We start from the raw sequence: 19,346 nt of genomic DNA on the forward strand, positions 1-19,346 counted from the left end.
AGTCTTTTATTATAGGAAAAAAAATAAAACGTTAAAAAAGTACACATATTTGGTATCACCACATACGTAACTACCTAAACTATAAAACTATAAAATTATTTTTCCCGCATGGTGAACACATTAAAAAACAATACTAGCATCACTATTTTTTTGGTCATCACCACTCCCAAAATATAGAATAAAAAGTGATCAAAAATTTGCATATACCCCAAAATAATACCGATAAAAACTACAACCCGTCCCGCAAAAAACAAGCCCTTACACAGCTTTTTTGACTGAAAAATAAAAAAGTTATGGCTCTCAGAATATCGTGACACAAAAAATAAATAATTTTATAGAAAAGTGATTTTATTCCGCAAACGCCACAAAACATAAAAAACTATATACATATGGTATCGCCGTAATCGTACCGACCCGCAGAATAAAGTAAAATGTCATTTATAGAGCACAGTGATTACTGTAAAAAAAAGGTCAAAACACATTGTCAAAATGTATGTTTTTTTTGTCACTTTGCTTGCAAAAAAAATCTAATAAAAAGTGATCAAAAAATCACATGTACCCTAAAATGGTACCAATGAAAACTACAGATTGTAACGTAATAAATAAGCCCTTGCACGGCTCCGGTTGGGGAAATATTTAAAAAAAGTTCTGGCGCTCAGAATATATGGTGCAGAGTGTCCAAAAGCGGATAAGATTGGGCACCATTTATCAGTGCGACACTGGCCACACATCTATGAATTATTTATTTACCCCATTATTATACCCTCTTATGCCCTGATCTACTCTGCCCAGCTTACATATGCCCCCACATTATAAACTAAAATATCAGCAATACCCCGAACAGAACAACTACCAAGCAAAATCTGCACTCCAAAAGCCAAATGGTGCTCCCTCCCTTATGAGCTCTGCCGTGGGTCCAAACAGCAGTTTATTACCACATATGGGGTATTTTTGTAATCGTGAGAAATAGCTTTACAAGTTTTGGGATGCTTTTTATTCTTTATTCCTTGTTAAAATTACATTTTTTTATATTTTTTCAGAAAAAAAGTCGATTTTCATTTTCACAGACATATTCCAATAAATATAGCAAAAGACCTGTCGGGTCAAGATGCTAACTATACCCCTAGATAAATTCCTTGAGGTGTGTAGTTACCAAAACCACTTTTGGGGAGATTCCACTGTTTTCCACAAGACCTCTTCAAACCTGACATGGTGCCTAAAATATATTCTAAAAAAGGAGACCCCAAAATCCTCTAGGTGCTCTGAGGCCAATGCTTCAGTTTATTATCACACTAGAGCCACATGTGGGATATTTCTAAAAACTACAGAATTTAGGCAATAAATATTGAGTTGCATTTCTCTGGTAAAACCTTCTGTGTTACAGAAAAAAATGTATTACTAATTAATTTCGGCAAAAAAAATGAAATTTGTAAAGTTCATAACTACATTTCTTTAATTCCTGTGAAACGCCTAAAAGGTTAATAAACTTTCTGAATGCTGTTTTGAATACTTTGAGGGGTGCAGTTTTAAATATGGAGTGATTTATGAGGTCTATCTAGTACATAAGGCCCTCAAAGCCACTTCAGAACTGAACTGGTCCTTGACAAATTAGCCTTTTGAAATTTTCTTGAAAATGGGAGAAATTGCTGCAACGTCCTAGAAAAATAAAATAATGTTCAAAAAACAATGCAAATATAAAGTAGACATATGGGGGATGTTAATTAGTAACAATTTTGTGTGGTATTACTATCTGTTTTACAAGTAGATTACATTAAAATTTTGAAAAATTAGAATTTTTGCACATTTTCTTTACATTTTGGTGTTTTTCACAAATAAGCTATGAATTTATTGACCGACCAAAGTTTTCCACTAACACAAAGTACAATATGTCACGAGAAAACAATCTCTGAATCGCTTGGATAGGCAAAAGCATTCCAGAGTTATTACCACATAAAATAACACATGTCAGATTTGAAAAATTGGGGCTGGTCATTGAGGCATCGATGACCCTTGGTCCTGAAAAGGTTAAAGGGCTTTTCCCATCAGGTACATTTATGACATATCCACTGGATATGTAGTGAATGGCAGTTACGGAAACAGCATAGCATGTGAGTTACGCTGTTTCCATAACTACCATTCATTTCTGTGGGACTTACGGAGACAGAGTAGGTCAGCAAGCTATGCCGTTTTCTTATTCATGGTCGTAAATCACAAGCTTCAGCCACAACACAAAGAGGTAGAACGGGGTGTAGGGGGCACCATTCTAAAGATAGATCTGGGATCCGCACCTATCTGACATTTATGACATATCTTGTGAATATATCATTAATGTCCTTGATGGGAAAACCCCTTTAACTCACTTCATGCATTTAGTACAGGTCTTATATGAGGTGACACTTCTGGGCCGGCACGCACCGACTTCACTCAGAGCGCCGCCATACTTGGCTCTGTCCGTCGTCCTCCTCCTGCTCCTAAATGTGAGTGGGTAGGGTGGACGTAGTCAAGCAGAGAATGACACGGCGGTAGTGGCGGTCAGAGCGAGGTCAGTGCGTGTTGTGACGGGAGTGGACCAGTCCAGTCACCTGACTCCACATCACTGACGTGAGGTCAGGTGACTCAGGTCAGGTGACTGGACTGTGGCGGCCCTAGAGTGGACCAGTCTGGTCTCCTGACCTGAGACAACTGACCTCACTTCACCGACGTGAGGTCAGGTGACTCAGGTCAGGTTACCGGACTGGTCCACTCTCGGGCCAGCATGCACCGACCTCACTCATACCACCGCCACCATACTTGGCACCGTCCACCTACTCCTAGATGTGAGTGAGTAGGATGGACAGAGCTAAGTAGTGAATGACGTGGCGGCAGCACCGGGCCAGACCAAATGATCTCCGAACGTCCCCCCCACCTGACCTAATATCTTAGAGCAGATGTCAAGTTGTGAACTCAGAAATTATACAGGATGTATGTTGATACCTGTAGGTGAAGCTTACCTGCTATTTATTTATCTCAATTGCTGCTGCTTGTCTGTTTTTTTAGCTCCGTTTCATTAGGGCAGAACTGTCCAGCATGAATCCAGAGGCACCACATTTCACACCAATCGATTCAGACATTATATTAAAATTCAGATGAGCTACCTATTACAGATTGTTTTAGGCCCCATGCAAAAGTCAGTGCAGTATTCATGCTCAGTAAATACTGCACGGATGGGACGCGGAGTGTCATCCAAATTTGCGAACCATGATCACAGTACGAATAACTTGACAAGATACATCCCAAAGATTTTAAGTGAGCCCCTATCTGGTCATGCTTTCTGCTGTGCTGCTTTTTGTGGACGTTACTTTTTTATACAGTACATAATATTATTGTACAGCACTTCATTCCCAAAATACAAACTGGTACGGTAGATCAAGTTCTGTACAGACACTGAACAAGCAGGGAAGAGCTGTGGGATTTTTAACACGAACATCGATTATTGTACATTATTTAACTCACAAGGTAGTTGTAAAGTTGCTCTTTTATTTAGATTACATCTGTATGTAAATTGGAAAATGGTGTCTAAAGTTAGCGCTACACTTTAAGCTAGCTGTAGGTTGTAGGTTTTGCAGTCTACAAGGAGAGTAAAGGTGTAAATTTAGTATTACATATGTTTCATTTTGCACTCAATTACTTTGTAGAGCTGTATTTTGACTTTAAGACATAATTTTCAGATTGCAGATTCAGCAAAATGTATCTGCATTCATGATCTACAAAATTCATTGTGTTAAATAAATATATCAAACACTTCCTCTTTGTGATGTGGATGTCTGTTTTCACTTTGGATCACTTTGGAAGTCAGGCGTGAACAGACAGGCTGTATTATTGCCCTCAGGAAAACAAAATTATTTACAAAAAAATAAAAAAGGAACTTTTTATCTCAAAGACAAACGTAAGATGGAATGCAGCACAGAAAACTCATGAACTATTTGTTTTAACTTATGAAACAAATGTCAGAGTTACTTAAGGGGGTTGTCTGGGAACGGGGCGATTTTTCACACTGATGACCTATCCACAGGATAGCACATCAGTATATGATCGGTGGGTGTCCGACACCCAGACCCCACTCCAATTAGCTGTTCCGGCTCCCTCCTGCATTGGAATTATGTAATGGTCGGTGCCGGAAGCAGATGGCTCCGACCACTGTATAGCGGCCGTGCTGCCGTACTGCAGCCCTGCTCCTATTCCGGCACCGGCCACTGCAAAATTTCCGATGCAGGGTACGGGTGAATATATTGAAGAAACACCAAGGTCACTGTGTTATGCCTTGGGCACCGCCTTCAAAGAGAAAATCCATGTGTCCTGCTCCGCCTCCTCAGGTCCTACACCAGGCATAAGGCTCTATTCACACGACAGGGTCCGAGTGTCGGCTGATAAAAACGGCCATTTTGGACAGTTTTTTCCAGCCGTTTTGCATCCGTTCCGATTTCGTTCCGGACCGTGTTGCCGTTTTTAACGGCCAATTTTGACCCGTTTTGCATCCGTTTTTTTGCCTGTCCATTTTAAAATCGGATGAATTTCATTTGTACATTTTTTGCCACACACTTTCCTCTGTAGATAATGCCACACACTGCCCTCTGTATATACTGCCACAGCCCGCCTGTAGGTAGTGCCACACAGTCCCCTGTAGGTAATGCCATACTGCCCCCTGTAGGTAGTTCTACATAGCACCCCCCATAGATGGCACCCCCACTACCTGTCTGTAGATAGCGCCACCGTTCCAAGAGAAGTCCCTGACTTCAATCTCCTTATACGGCCACAGGGTCGGGGATTCCGCTTCAGAAGTGCCTGATGTCACTGTGTCCATATATGGACAGAGTGAAGTCAGGGACTTCTCCTGGAGCGGAAACACTGGCCACAGGGTCTGGGATTCCGCTTCAGAAGTGCCTGACGTCACTGTGTCCATATATGGACACCCAATATAAATAGTATGAAAAATGAAAAAACTTTTATTGATCCAAAACATATATACACACAAATAAAAACATTTAACAACATGTATAAACAGAAGCCCATGTGTAGATAAACAGGGCAAAACTACAGTCACTATACTTGTCTCAATAGGACAATAATATACCAATAGATGGATAGTACTGGGTAAATATAAAGCCTCTACTCAAAAACGTATAATAATCACAAGAACCAGAAACCTGGGATTACCTGGTGCTCAGCATGCCAAGAATTGTAGCTACACAAGGGATAAAGCTGGAGAATAAATTACAAGCAGGCACCAGAAAACAGATAGAAAACAGAAAGAGTAGACGCCAGAAATTTGACGCACACTGAATATCAGGTATGTATAACCCAGAAGTGCAGTAGTAAGGGAACTACCCCAAGCATATCGCTGCTTTACAATGCAGCTTCCTCAGGGGAAATAGAATGCAAACAAGGTTAAAAAAAAAACAATTTTTATAGTTCGTAAATGATCATATATTTGATACACCTGCCTTATTCAGTAGTGGCCCAGGATAGGCGTCGACAGACACACACAAACGTTATCATGGCTGCGGTCGGAAGGTCCACACCGTGCATACACCAAACAATTGGCGCATGCACGGAATGGAGTCGAGGCAAACATGAAGAAAAAAAAGAGAAAAGTGGCATCATTATGATTGGCAAGTTGCCAAACATGATAAATGGGCCAGAAACAAAAAAGTCCCAGTGTAGGCACAGCTATAACCAGAAAGGTCAGTAGGGTATTCAGAAGTGGCCCAGAATAGGCTGGGTTCAACAGACGCACACAGTCGGTGTCATGACTGCGGTCAGCGGCCAGAAGGTCCGCACCACGCATGCCCAAGGAAATTGGCACATGCGTGGAACGGAGCGCCCGGACACCATGGAAGATCAAAAAGCAGCATCATTACGATTGGCAACTTGCCATGCATGATAAATAAGACATAAAAAAAATCATGAACATTTTTTTATAAATATAATAATAATAAAAAATAAAAAAAATTATAAAAAAATAAAATAAAAAATAAAAAATAAAAAAAGGACAAAAATTAATAGCACCAGCATATACCCCCAAATACAGAATACAAAATAGCCAACCATAGGACAGTATGTGTATATATGCATAGAAACATGCATACATAAACATATAAGTATACATACATACATATGTAACAGGGGATAACAGCAATGTAAAAACCAGAAAGGCACAAGGTAGTGAGAATCTAACTACTCACATAACACAGAAGAGAGAGAGAGCCCGAAATATACTAATGTGTCTATTAAATTGAATTGAAAGATATAGCATCCCTATGAGGCATCACTAGGAAGCCCATATGGGACCAGGCAGCGCTGCCATAAGTTAGTTTCAATCTGTAGGCTATAAAGATCTCTCTTCTGAAATATGACCCATAATTGCGCCCAGATGGGTGTGATAAACAGATATAATGCCAAGTTACATACAAACACCTTACATGCAAACAGATAAAACATTATCCTATTATATATAGACAAATAGAGAATACTGAGAGAACAATAGATTTTTCAGTTCTTCAATTTGGATCAGGAACTCAGATGACCATTGTTGAGGCATAATCTAAGCCAGACAATAGTTTTCCAATAGCGAAGCACCAGACTCCAATCATCCATTGATAGAAGAACATAGATGGAAGCTGCTACCTAAAGAATCTACATAAATAAAAATAAAAATAAAAAAAATAATAAAAAAATAATTGACAATATCCTCCTCCTAATATGAGTAGATCCGGTATACAGCTTATGGATCTCAGCCAAGGAAGCCTGTAAAAACAAGCTCCTCGTTTAGCCCATGTGGCGCAACAGTGTCCAATGTATAAATCCATTTAGACTCTGTACGTTACAGGAGATTATGAGGATCAAGTTTAATCTTATCAAGGCCTATAACCCTAACTCCCCATGGCTTACCTCCATAAGTCCGCAGAAAATGTAAGGCAACAGAAGTCAATGTTTTCCCCTTGGCTTCATCCTTCTGGGCCAACATAATCGTTGATACATGTTTCTGAATTCTCTTTCTCAACTCTCATGTGGTTTGTCCCACATACACAAAATTACATGGGCACACAAACCCATAAATGACCATCTTTGATTTGCAATTTATATAGTGCTTTAGTTTATAATTTACACCATTACGAGGATTTTTGAAAGAGGATGTGGGTTCAACAAATTGGTATGTCGCACAGTCCCCACAAAGAAATGAACCAAGCAGTTGGTGACCCCTCCCCAATTTTTCTGTAGGTCTCACGAAATGGCTCTTCATCAAGTTGTCTCGTAAATTAGGAGCTCTTCTGGCTGTGATCAAGGGGACCTCGGAAATAATACGCCATATACGCGGATCCGACTGCAAAATTTACCAGTGATCTTCTAATAATGTTCTCATTTTTTTCCATTGGTTATTGTAAGGTGTCACAAACGTGATGTTGTTATCGCAGGGGCGTGTTTTTGTTTGTAGAAGAGTTGATCTCTCACTCTTCCTTGCTCGTTGGTAGGCATTAGATATTGTTTGACGTGGGTAACCTCGTTCACAGAATCGATGCGTTAGTTATTGGGACTGATCCTGGAAATCATCCCACTGTGAGCAGTTACGTTTTGTTCTTAGGAACTATCCCACTGGAATACCGGTCTGTGGATGAAAGCTAGAAAAATGTAATAGGCTATTAGTGGCCGTTTCTTTTCTGAAAACCGTAGTGGTTAGTTGATTATTTACAATCCGTAAACGCAGGTCCAAAAATATCAACTGTATTGTCTGAGATACAGTGGGTAAGTTTAATATTCAATTCATTTTGATTAAGGTCAGTAATGAATTCCATACATTTTACACTTTATGGGGGAATCGATTTGGATCACTAGCGCGTTTATTCTCTTCCAAAAGATCCAATAATGCCCTAAAGAATTGCTGCTCATCTTTCGGAATGTCATCTATCAGAGATGGTTGAGGCGAAGTGTAAGCCTACTGCAAAAAAGATAAAGATCCTTAGTTACAGTAAATTTATCAAATGTATTAATTGGGGAGAAGGTGAGCCCCTTCTGCAAAACTGACCTTTCATCACCAGTTAGTATATGTGACGACAAGTTGATAATGTGTAGTGAGTCAGTCCTATTTGCTACCGGTACGATCTGCTGCTCCGGTCCCCTTTGATCTCGGACCCTTTCCTTTGACATTTACGGAGCCCACGTCTCGTCCTCCGTCCATGTCGCTTGCCTCTGAAGATAAAAAAATCACTGGAACTTGTTTCCGAATTATTAGACGGGACATAATTAGCCCTGGATGCCCCAGACATTCCACGTGCATTACCCACATGTTTCCATCTATACGCTGTTTTCTTCTCAAAATACATTGTATCTGTAAAGGATCTGCCAGGCACAGCTTCGGGGTTAACTCCCTTAATTAATCAGTCAGCACCTGAATCTACATCCCTGAGACTGACTCCAGCTTCCACCACTCAGGCTGGCAGGCTTAGGAGTGGGAGAGCCTATCGCAGCCTGGCCAGACTCAGCTAGCTCCCGCCCTCTGTCTATTTATACCTGCATTTCCTGTTCCTCCTTGCTTGTTATTCTTTTTCGTGTGGTTTCCTGGCCCAGCTACAGCTCCTTCTATTTTGTTCCTGCTCCATACTGACCCTGGCTTACTGACTACTCTTCTGCTCTTCGTTTGGTACCTCGCACACTCCTGGCTTGACTCGGCTCGTTCACCACTCTGGTTGCTCACGGTGTTGCCGTGGGCAACTGCCCCTTTCCCTTGCTTGTATTCCCTTGTATGTTTGTCGTGTTTGTCGTGCACTTACTGAGTGCAGGGACCGCCACCCAGTTGTACCCCGTCGCCTAGGGCGGGTCGTTGCAAGTAGGCAGGGACAGAGTGGCGGGTAGATTAGGGCTCACTTGTCCGTTTCCCTACCCCCCGGTCATTACATAATAACAAGCCCATACCTAGTCTACCCTGGTCCCTGACACCACTATGGACCCCCGTGAGACCCTGGCTCAGCAAATGCAGGGTCTCTCCCTACAGGTCCAGGCCCTGGCTCAGAGGGTCAACCAGCCTGATGCTACCTTGGTAGTTCCCCTCACCGCACCTCTTGAACCCCACCTCAAGTTGCCCGACCGGTTCTCAGGGGACCGGAGGGCTTTTCTCTCCTTTCGGGAGAGTTGTAGGCTTTACTTTCGTTTAAAGCCTCATTCCTCAGGTTCTGAGAGCCAGCGGGTGGGTATAATTATGTCCCGGCTCCAGGAAGGGCCCCAAGAGTGGGCCTTCTCCTTGGCTCCTGACGCCCCTGAACTTTCCTCCGTTGATTGTTTCTTTTCTGCTCTCGGACTTATTTATGACGAGACTGACAGGACTGCCTTTGCCGAGAGTCAGCTGGTGACCTTACATCAGGGTAAGAGACCTGTTGAGTAGTATTGCTCTGACTTTAGGAAGTGGTGCGTAGCTTCTCGGTGGAATGACCCTGCCTTAAGGTGCCAGTTTAGGTTGGGTCTGTCGAATGCCCTGAAACACCTGCTAGTTAGCTATCCCTCTTCTGACTCCCTAGACCAGGCTATGGCTTTAGCGGTACGACTTGACCGACGTCTCAGGGAACGACAACATGAACGTTTATGTGTTTTCTCCTCCGACTCCCCCATGGTGCCTCCCGAAGTTCCGTTGCTTCGTTCCTCCCCGAAAGACTCAGAGATACCTATGCAACTCGGGGCCTCCGTGTCCCCCCAACAACGTAGAGAATTCCGCAGGAAGAATGGTCTCTGCTTCTACTGTGGGGATGACAAGCATCAAGTGAACAACTGTCCTAAGCGTAAGAATGCAGCCAAAGAACTTCCGCGCCTAAGTGATCATCGGGGAGGTCACTTGGGCGCACAGGTATTTCCAGTAAATAGGAAACGTACTAAGATCTTGCTTCCCTTTCAGGTCTCTTTTGGTGGTAGGTCTGCTACCGGCAGTGCCTTCGTGGATTCAGGGTCCTCTACTAATATTATGTCTGTGGAATTTGCTATGTCTCTTGCTATGCCTCTGATTGATTTGCCTAAACTTGTCCAGGTAGTGGGTATCGACTCCACTCCTCTTGCTAATGGTTATTTTACACAGCATACCCCTGTTTTTGAACTCCTTGTTGGCTCCATGCATTTGGAGCAATACTCTGTACTGTTGATGCAGGGATTATCGTACGATTTGGTTCTAGGCCTTCCCTGGTTGCAGTTGCATAATCCCACGTTTGACTGGAATACTGGGGAGCTAACCAAATGGGGTAATGAATGTTGTACGTCATGTTTTTCTGTTAATTCTATTTCTCCCCCTGAGGAGGCGAATACGCTACCCGAGTTTGTTCAGGACTTCGCTGATGTTTTCTCTAGGGAGGCCTCCGAAGTGTTACCTCCTCATAGAGAATATGATTGCGCTATCGAATTGGTACCAGGAGCTAAGCTTCCTAAGGGTAGGATATTTAATCTTTCTTGTCCCGAACGTGAAGCCATGAGAGAGTATATCCAGGAATCCCTGGCCAAGGGTTACATTCGTCCCTCTTCTTCTCCGGTAGGTGCTGGCTTCTTCTTCGTGGGGAAGAAGGATGGTGGTCTTAGGCCATGCATTGACTACCGTAGCCTGAATAAGGTCACGGTAAGAAACCAGTATCCCCTTCCTTTGATTCCTGATCTCTTTAATCAGGTTCAGGGGGCCCAATGGTTCTCTAAATTGGATCTACGGGGGGCGTATAACCTTATTCGCATCAAAGAGGGGGATGAGTGGAAGACTGCGTTTAACACGCCCGAAGGCCATTTCGAATACCTCGTCATGCCCTTTGGGTTGTGTAATGCCCCTGCGGTCTTCCAGAATTTCATAAATGAGATTTTGAGGAATTACCTGGGGATATTTCTTGTAGTGTACCTTGATGACATACTGGTGTTTTCCAAGGACTGGTCCTCCCACATTGAGCATGTCAGGAAGGTGCTCCAGGTCCTTCGGGAAAACAAACTGTTTGCCAAAACCGAAAAATGTGTATTTGGGGTACAGGAGATACCATTTTTGGGTCAAATCCTCACTCCTCATGAATTCCGCATGGACCCCGCCAAGGTTCAGGCTGTGGCGGAATGGGTCCAACCTGCCTCCCTGAAGGCGTTACAGTGTTTTTTGGGGTTCGCTAATTATTACAGGAGATTTATTGCTAACTTCTCGGTCATCGCTAAGCCTCTTACGGACCTCACTCGCAAAGGTGCTGATCTCCTCCACTGGCCTCCTGAGGCTGTCCAGGCTTTTGAGGTCCTTAAGAAGTGCTTTATCTCGGCCCCGGTGCTGGTTCAGCCCAACCAAATGGAGCCATTTATCGTGGAAGTTGACGCATCTGAGGTGGGAGTGGGGGCTGTCTTGTCCCAGGGTACCAGGTCCCTCACCCATCTCCGCCCCTGTGCCTACTTCTCCAGGAAGTTTTCGACAACTGAGAGTAACTATGATATTGGCAACCGCGAACTCTTAGCCATTAAATGGGCATTTGAAGAGTGGCGCCACTTCCTGGAGGGGGCTAGACACCATGTAACAGTCCTTACCGACCACAAGAATCTGGTTTTCCTAGAATCTGCCCGGAGGCTAAACCCGAGACAAGCTCGATGGGCGTTATTTTTTACCAGATTCAATTTTTTGGTTACCTATAGGGCTGGGTCTAAAAATATTAAGGCTGATGCACTGTCGCGTAGCTTCATGGCCAGCCCTCCTTCGGAGGAAGATCCTGCTTGTATTTTGCCTCCAGGTATAATCATTTCCTCGATCGATTCTGATTTAGTCTCTGAAATTGCTGCTGATCAAGGTTCAGCTCCCGGGAACCTTCCTGAGAACAAGCTGTTTGTTCCCCTGCAATTCCGGCTAAGGGTACTTAGGGAAAATCATGACTCCGCACTATCTGGTCATCCAGGCATCCTGGGTACCAAACACCTCATTACCAGAAATTATTGGTAGCCTGGGTTGCCTAAAGACGTTAAGGCCTACGTCGCCGCTTGTGAGGTTTGTGCTAGGTCCAAGACTCCCAGGTCCCGACCAGCGGGCTTACTGCGTTCGTTGCCCATTCCCCAGAGACCTTGGACACATATCTCAATGGATTTTATCACCGATTTGCCTCCATCCCAAGGCAAGTCGGTGGTGTGGGTGGTGGTAGACCGCTTCAGTAAGATGTGCCACTTTGTGCCCCTCAAGAAACTACCCAACGCCAAGACGTTGGCTACCTTGTTTGTCAAACACATCCTGCGTCTCCATGGGGTCCCTGTCAATATTGTTTCGGACAGAGGGGTACAATTTGTTTCATTGTTTTGGAGAGCCTTCTGTATGAAGTTGGGGATTAATCTGTCCTTCTCCTCTGCCTTCCATCCTGAAACCAATGGTCAAACGGAGAGGACTAATCAATCTCTAGAACAGTACTTAAGGTGTTTTGTCTCTGACTGTCAATATGATTGGGTCTCATTCATTCCCCTTGCCGAATTTTCCCTTAATAACCGGGTCAGTAACTCGTCAGGGGTCTCTCCCTTTTTCTGTAATTTTGGGTTTAATCCACGGTTCTCCTCCGTTTCACCTGGTAGTTCCAACAATCCCGAGGTAGAGGTCGTTCATCGGGAACTGTGCACAGTCTGGGCCCAGGTTCAGAAGAACCTAGAGGCGTCCCAGAGCGTACAAAAAACTCAGGCTGATAGAAAACGTTCTGCTAACCCCCTGTTTATGGTCGGGGATCTGGTGTGGTTGTCGTCTAGGAACTTGCGTCTCAAGGTTCCGTCCAAGAAGTTTGCCCCCCGGTTTATTGGGCCGTATAAGGTCATTGAGGTCCTCAATCCTGTCTCCTTCCGGCTGGAGTTACCCCCGTCTTTTCGTATACACGACGTGTTTCATGCCTCCCTCCTTAAACGCTGCTCCCCGTCCTTGGCTCCCTCGAGGAGACCTCCTGTTCCCGTCCTCACCCCTGAGTGGGTGGAATTCGAGGTGGCCAGGATTGTGGACAGCAAGATGGTCCAAGGCTCCATCCAGTACCTTGTCCATTGGAGAGGTTACGGGCCCGAGGAGAGGACTTGGGTACCCGCCCGGGATGTTCACGCTGGGGTATTGGTCAGGAGGTTCCACCTGCGTTTCCCCAGTAAGCCAGGTCCACTTAGAAAGGGTCCGGTGGCCCCTCATAAAAGGGGGGGTACTGTAAAGGATCTGCCAGGCACAGCTTCGGGGTTAACTCCCTTAATTAATCAGTCAGCACCTGAATCTACATCCCTGAGACTGACTCCAGCTTCCACCACTCAGGCTGGCAGGCTTAGGAGTGGGAGAGCCTATCGCAGCCTGGCCAGACTCAGCTAGCTCCCGCCCTCTGTCTATTTATATCTGCATTTCCTGTTCCTCCTTGCTTGTTATTCTTTTTCGTGTGGTTTCCTGGCCCAGCTACAGCTCCTTCTATTTTGTTCCTGCTCCATACTGACCCTGGCTTACTGACTACTCTTCTGCTCTTCGTTTGGTACCTCGCACACTCCTGGCTTGACTCGGCTCGTTCACCACTCTGGTTGCTCACGGTGTTGCCGTGGGCAACTGCCCCTTTCCCTTGCTTGTATTCCCTTGTATGTTTGTCGTGTTTGTCGTGCACTTACTGAGTGCAGGGACCCCCGCCCAGTTGTACCCCGTCGCCTAGGGCGGGTCGTTGCAAGTAGGCAGGGACAGAGTGGCGGGTAGATTAGGGCTCACTTGTCCGTTTCCCTACCCCCCGGTCACTACAGTATCTCGACTAAACATTTGCTTTTTCCCAGAGATAATATTTTTCTCATACCCATCAATAATTTATTTAAGTTTTTTCTGGAATGGTTGAACCAAGGTGGAGGCATCAAATTTGTTAAGTTGGCTTTCCAGAGTTTTAATCCTCTGTTTTGTAGTAGACAGTAATTCTTTATCATGATCTAAGAGTATATTAATAATAATACGAGAGCATTGGTACAGTCCAGTTTCCCAATTGGCATTAAATGAAGGAGTAGCTTCCCATGCTGGGAAAATCTGTACCCTAAGGCCTCTTGGCGAAATAGACTTCTATGGGAGCCGGGCGACCGAAAATATTCTCCCGGCCGAAAATAGGGCATGTCCCATTTTATGACGACCGGGTTTCCCAGGCCGTCAAAAAAAAATCGGTCATGTGAATAGCCCCATTTGGGGTCTATTGTTCATACTGCGGCCATGTGACGGACGTTTTTTGAACAGCTGTCACCCGGCCGGGAAACCCCGCCATGTGAATAGGGCCTAACACAGTGTAGCAGTTTTGCCTTCAGAGATCCTCTAAAGGGGCTGTCTGGTTTAGAAAAACAATTTTCCTATTGCTTTGGAGGATCCGATTCGTCCATGCATGACACAACATAAACAGTCCACTGATTTCAATGAGCAGTGTGTAATGCTAAAAGGGTTTGTATCACCAAGACAACAAAATTTTTTAAAGTGAAGCCGACGCAGCGATCGGCTCCCACCCCTGTTGATCAGCTGTTATCGCCCGGTTGAACAGCATCTGCCCACTCAGTGCATCACATAGCATTATAAACATACATTTGCATGTATCTGTCTATACATTTGTAGGGACCTTTTTAAATTAATTTAAAATTGGATTGTTCAATTAGCTCCTCATTACTGTTATTTAATTAGGGGAAACACTAAAAAAAGATTAGAACGTATTTCAGTATTAATTACAGGAAGATATTTCCCTGACATACCAAAAAACACTGACAAAAAATGTATCAAAAGACTGTGGAGCAAACAGTGCGCAAATGCCACATGTGGAAAACCCTAATGGATCTGTGTTATACAGATAGTCTGCTATGGGCCTATACTGTACCACCACATGCCTGAGATTTTATGCAGAGGCGCAAAATGTTTTTCCCCATAGATTAATTTGATGCAGTAATGGGGCACTGTAACTGTTACTAATGGAGGGGTACAGTGGTTGGCACTAATAAGGAGACTGTGGCTGACACTAATAGAAGTACTGTGGCTGGTATTAATGGAGGGGCTGTTTATGTCGTTGAGTTGGGGCTCGATGGTGGCACAAATGAGGGGGACTGTGGCTGGCACTAAGGGTGACAGTCTGGGCAAAACTGATACAATAGATGCCTAAAACAGGGCCTAAGGGGATTGTGCATGACTCAGGGATTCTCTCTTTTTATTGTTTTTTTTAACCCGTTGACTACGAGCGACGGATATATCCGTCACAAGCAGGTGCTAGTTCCTGCATAGCGACGTGTATATATACGTCTGATCTCGTGGATACTGCCAGTGTACCCACGAGATCAGCGGCAGGAGCACGACTGTTATACACAGCCTGGCTCCTGCCCCAAATGCCGGAATCTAATCACTCTCCATTCCGGCAGTTTAACCCATTAGATGCCACTGACAATAGCGACAGCGGCATCTAATGTGTTTGACAGAGGGAGGGAGCTCCCTCCGTCACCCCATCGGCAGCCCCGCAACAATATTGCGGGGCGACGATTGTTTTCCATGGCAGCCATGTGTCTAACAAAGGCCCCCAGGTCTGCCTCCAGCAACTGCCTATTAGGCCATGCCAGAAGCATGGCCTAATAGATTGCCTGTCAGTTTTACACTGACAAGCAATAATGCTTTGGTACACTAAATATACCAAAACATTATATAAGCAATCAGAAGATCGCATAGTGAAGTTCTCTAGTGGGAGCAAAAAAAAAAACTTACTGTAAAAATAAAATGACATTTTTGGGGAAAAAGGTGGTTTTATTTAGTAAAAGTATAAAAAAAAATAACATACACATATATGGTATCGCCGCGATCGGAATACTCAAACAATAAAGTTAACACATTAATTAAACCGCCGGGTGAACTCCGTAAAAACACAAAGCACAAAAAAACAACGGCATAATTCCTTTTTTTCTCCCATTCTCCAAATAAAAAATAAAATAAAAGTTAATCAATAAGTCACATCTACCCCAAAATACTACCAATGAAAACTACAGATATAGCCATCTTTACCTTGACTTTTAACGCATTAAATAAACAATGGCTAGATCTCTTATCTTGACATTTTCAATGATTTTTCAATGGCTTTTGTTGTGTGATATCACGCTGCTGCAAGTTATCAGAATCAAGTTAAAGATGGCTACATCTGTACACTTTATCCCACAAAAAACAAGCCAACATATGGCTACATCGACGGAAAACATAAAAAAAATTACAGCTCTTGGATTGTGGCCATCTAAAAACAAGTAATTTTATTTTTTTAAAAGGTTTTTTATTTTGCAAACGTAGGAAAACATAAATCCTTTACATATTTGGTATCCCCGTAATCGCGCTGACCCATAGAATAAAGGTAACATGTTATTCATGCCGCATGGTGAACGGCGTAAATTTATAACATCTGACTCCTTTCTTTGAGATTTCCAGCAAGGGAAACGAAATCTCGTTTACCTCCGTAATCTCGTGAGATTACACGTGGCCTGCTGGAATCTCACAGAAAAGATTCAGAAGTGTCAGGATTCTGAATACACATGACGTCCAGGCTGGATTTCATGTGTATTCATTATCAGGACACTTGATTAACGTTAATCTCTGTGTATGTGGCTGCACATCGCTGCTGTGTAAATGAATGGAGAGGAGTGTATGACGCTGACTGGTCACTGATTGGTCAGCGTCATACACGTAAACACGTATACACGTAAACACGCCCAGTTAAAAACACAATACACGCCCAGTTGGACATAACGGAAAAAAACGCTCAATTGTCCATTTCAAAGCTCATTTGCATATATATAAAATAGCTAAAAAATGAACGTTTTAAAAAAAAACAAAAAACTTTACTGTTATCTACATTGCAGCGCCGATCACATGCAATAGGAGATAGGGATTTGAGAATCTGGTGACAGAGCCTCTTTAATCAATATAGTATATGCATCCAAAAATGGTGCAATAGAAAAATACAACTCGTACCACATAAAACAAACCCTTATACGGCTATGTCAACGGAACAAAAAACAAGTTACGACTCTCAGAGTCTATGGAGTGATGTGTGAAGCGCAAAAAAAAATAGGACATGTCCTATTTTTTCACGGAACCTTCACACGCTCCATTGAAACAACGGCCGTGTGAACGGCCCCATTGAATTACATAGGTCCGTGTGACGGGCTTTCAACGGCCGTCACATGGACGCATTCAACGCTCATGTGAATCAGATCTTAGAATGCAACAGTGAAAAAACACGCAGCAGCGTCAGCACAGAGGAAGTCGTCATCTAGCAGATGCCGGAAGAAGAGCAAGAGACGGACGCCAGACCGATGAAGCGGATATATTGTCCACCTCCCAGTGGTAGCGGAAGGAAGAAATCGGTGAGCAGGACGTAGCCAGGCCCAGCTGGACAGCAGGAGACCGCAGCAAGGCTGTTGCAGCACCGCCATGAAGCCCCTAAGCATGGTGAGATAAACGGTAACCAGTGTCGTTGGTTACCAGCAATTCCAGTAATGTTCCTCAAACAGACATGGCTGTGGTAATTCTTTTTTGTCAGATATGTCTGATTTATTTAAAAAATCCCCCTGGTCTGACAATAATAATATTAGTGAGGCAGACAGGCCTGTTATTATCCCTTCTTCAAGCACCTCCGTTTTGGAAAAAGGTGTTGGGGTATCACAAATTTGTATTAAAGAAGCTTTAACTTGTGAATTATCACCTTTAGCTTTCCACTTATCACAGAGTATTAAAGAAAAAATATGGTGTATTGAGTATGTAGAGATTCTGTCATTACTGCCATCAGCTAAAGAGTTTATTATTAAACATGATAAGAAATCAGATGAGAAAGAAGATGATAAGAAGAAGACCATTCCCAAATCCTTTAATAACTGGCTGCAAGGTCTTTGTATATTTGCGGCTGTTATAAATGAGAAATCACTCATGAATCTGCCGGTCTTTTTCTACATATTGACATAGTCCTGGAAGCCTATAGGAATTTTGAGGGTATGTCATGGTTCACTTATGACGAATTATTCAGGCAGAAGTTAGCAGTACATCCCGGTGTTAAATGGGGAGTTAAGGATGTTGGCCTATAGCTGAACCTTATGTTGCCACAGAGGTCTACATCTAATTTTAAGCAACAGCCTCCTTCTTCTTCTTCTCCTTCTACAAATATTAGTACTTTTCATAAAGGTGTTTGTTTCGCCTTCAATGAAGGTCAATGTAAGTGGCTTAATAACTGTAGATACTGCCACGAATATTCATTCTGTGGTGGGACACATGCTATGGTTAAATGCTTTAAGAAGGCCAACCAATCTAATGCACAACAACCTAACGCAAAAGAGTTCTTATCTAAGAGCACTGACGACAATGAAGCTGTCAAGAATGCTTTCCTGGTTAGAAATTTAACCAGACAAAGTGAAACCGGAGCACATTAAATTGGGCTTTAGTTGTGGGTTTTATGTGCCAGAGTTCCCAGGTGTTGGTTGCAATTGGGTTAACAATCTGAAGTCAGTTGATTTATGGCAGAAAAAGAAAGTTGGAACCAGCGCTGAAAGTGATGAATCTGCTAAAAACGGGAAACTTCTTCCAAGTTTTAATGTTGCTTTAGTAAAAACAATGAACAAGAAATGGTGGTGACGGGCGGGTAATGTCCGGAGTACAGAGGGTGATGAGAAAATAGGCGGTAGCCTACGCGTTTCAGACCCCTGCTGGGTCCTTAGTCATGGCTTATCAGTTGATTTACATATGTTGATTGTTAAAGATAAGATTGTTAAAGAAGTTGTTGAAGGTAGAATTGCTGGCCCTTTTAGTTCTCCTCCCTTTCAGAATTTTAGGCTGCCCCCTTTAGTGATTGCCCCTAAGAAAGGACCTGTCACGATGGGTGTGTGAACCCACTGGGCCGTACCGCCATAGCGAGATAGCAACTGGCCAAGCAGGATACCAAGGCAAAGTCAATGGTTTGAATAAGGGTACCTGTGCCGATACAGACAGTGGCGATGGCAGGCTCGGATGGGACCTTGGCAGCAGGCAGACACCAGGTGCGGTGAACTACAGCAGACGTAGTATACGATACAATACGACTCTAACTCTCTACGGCACAGGAACAAGGTAGCACGGGATACAGGATACAGTTAGCAGGAACGGGAACACTGGGAACTGGAAAACACTAAGGGACCATTTGCAAAGACTAACACGGGTAAACACAACAAAGCTCAGGCAATGAAGGAAGGGACAGGGCCCTTCTTATAGTCCAGGGTGATCATGAGCAATCAGTCAATTTAAAACATGTATGTGCTCTGGCCCACTAAGGCCGGGAATGAGCTCAAGCGCGCACCCTAGTGGTGACTGCAGGACAGAACGGCCGCATGTGCTGGCATTTCTGGGGAGG

The sequence above is a fragment of the Rhinoderma darwinii genome, chromosome 6, assembly GCF_050947455.1.
Source record: "Rhinoderma darwinii isolate aRhiDar2 chromosome 6, aRhiDar2.hap1, whole genome shotgun sequence".
NCBI lineage: Eukaryota > Metazoa > Chordata > Amphibia > Anura > Rhinodermatidae > Rhinoderma > Rhinoderma darwinii.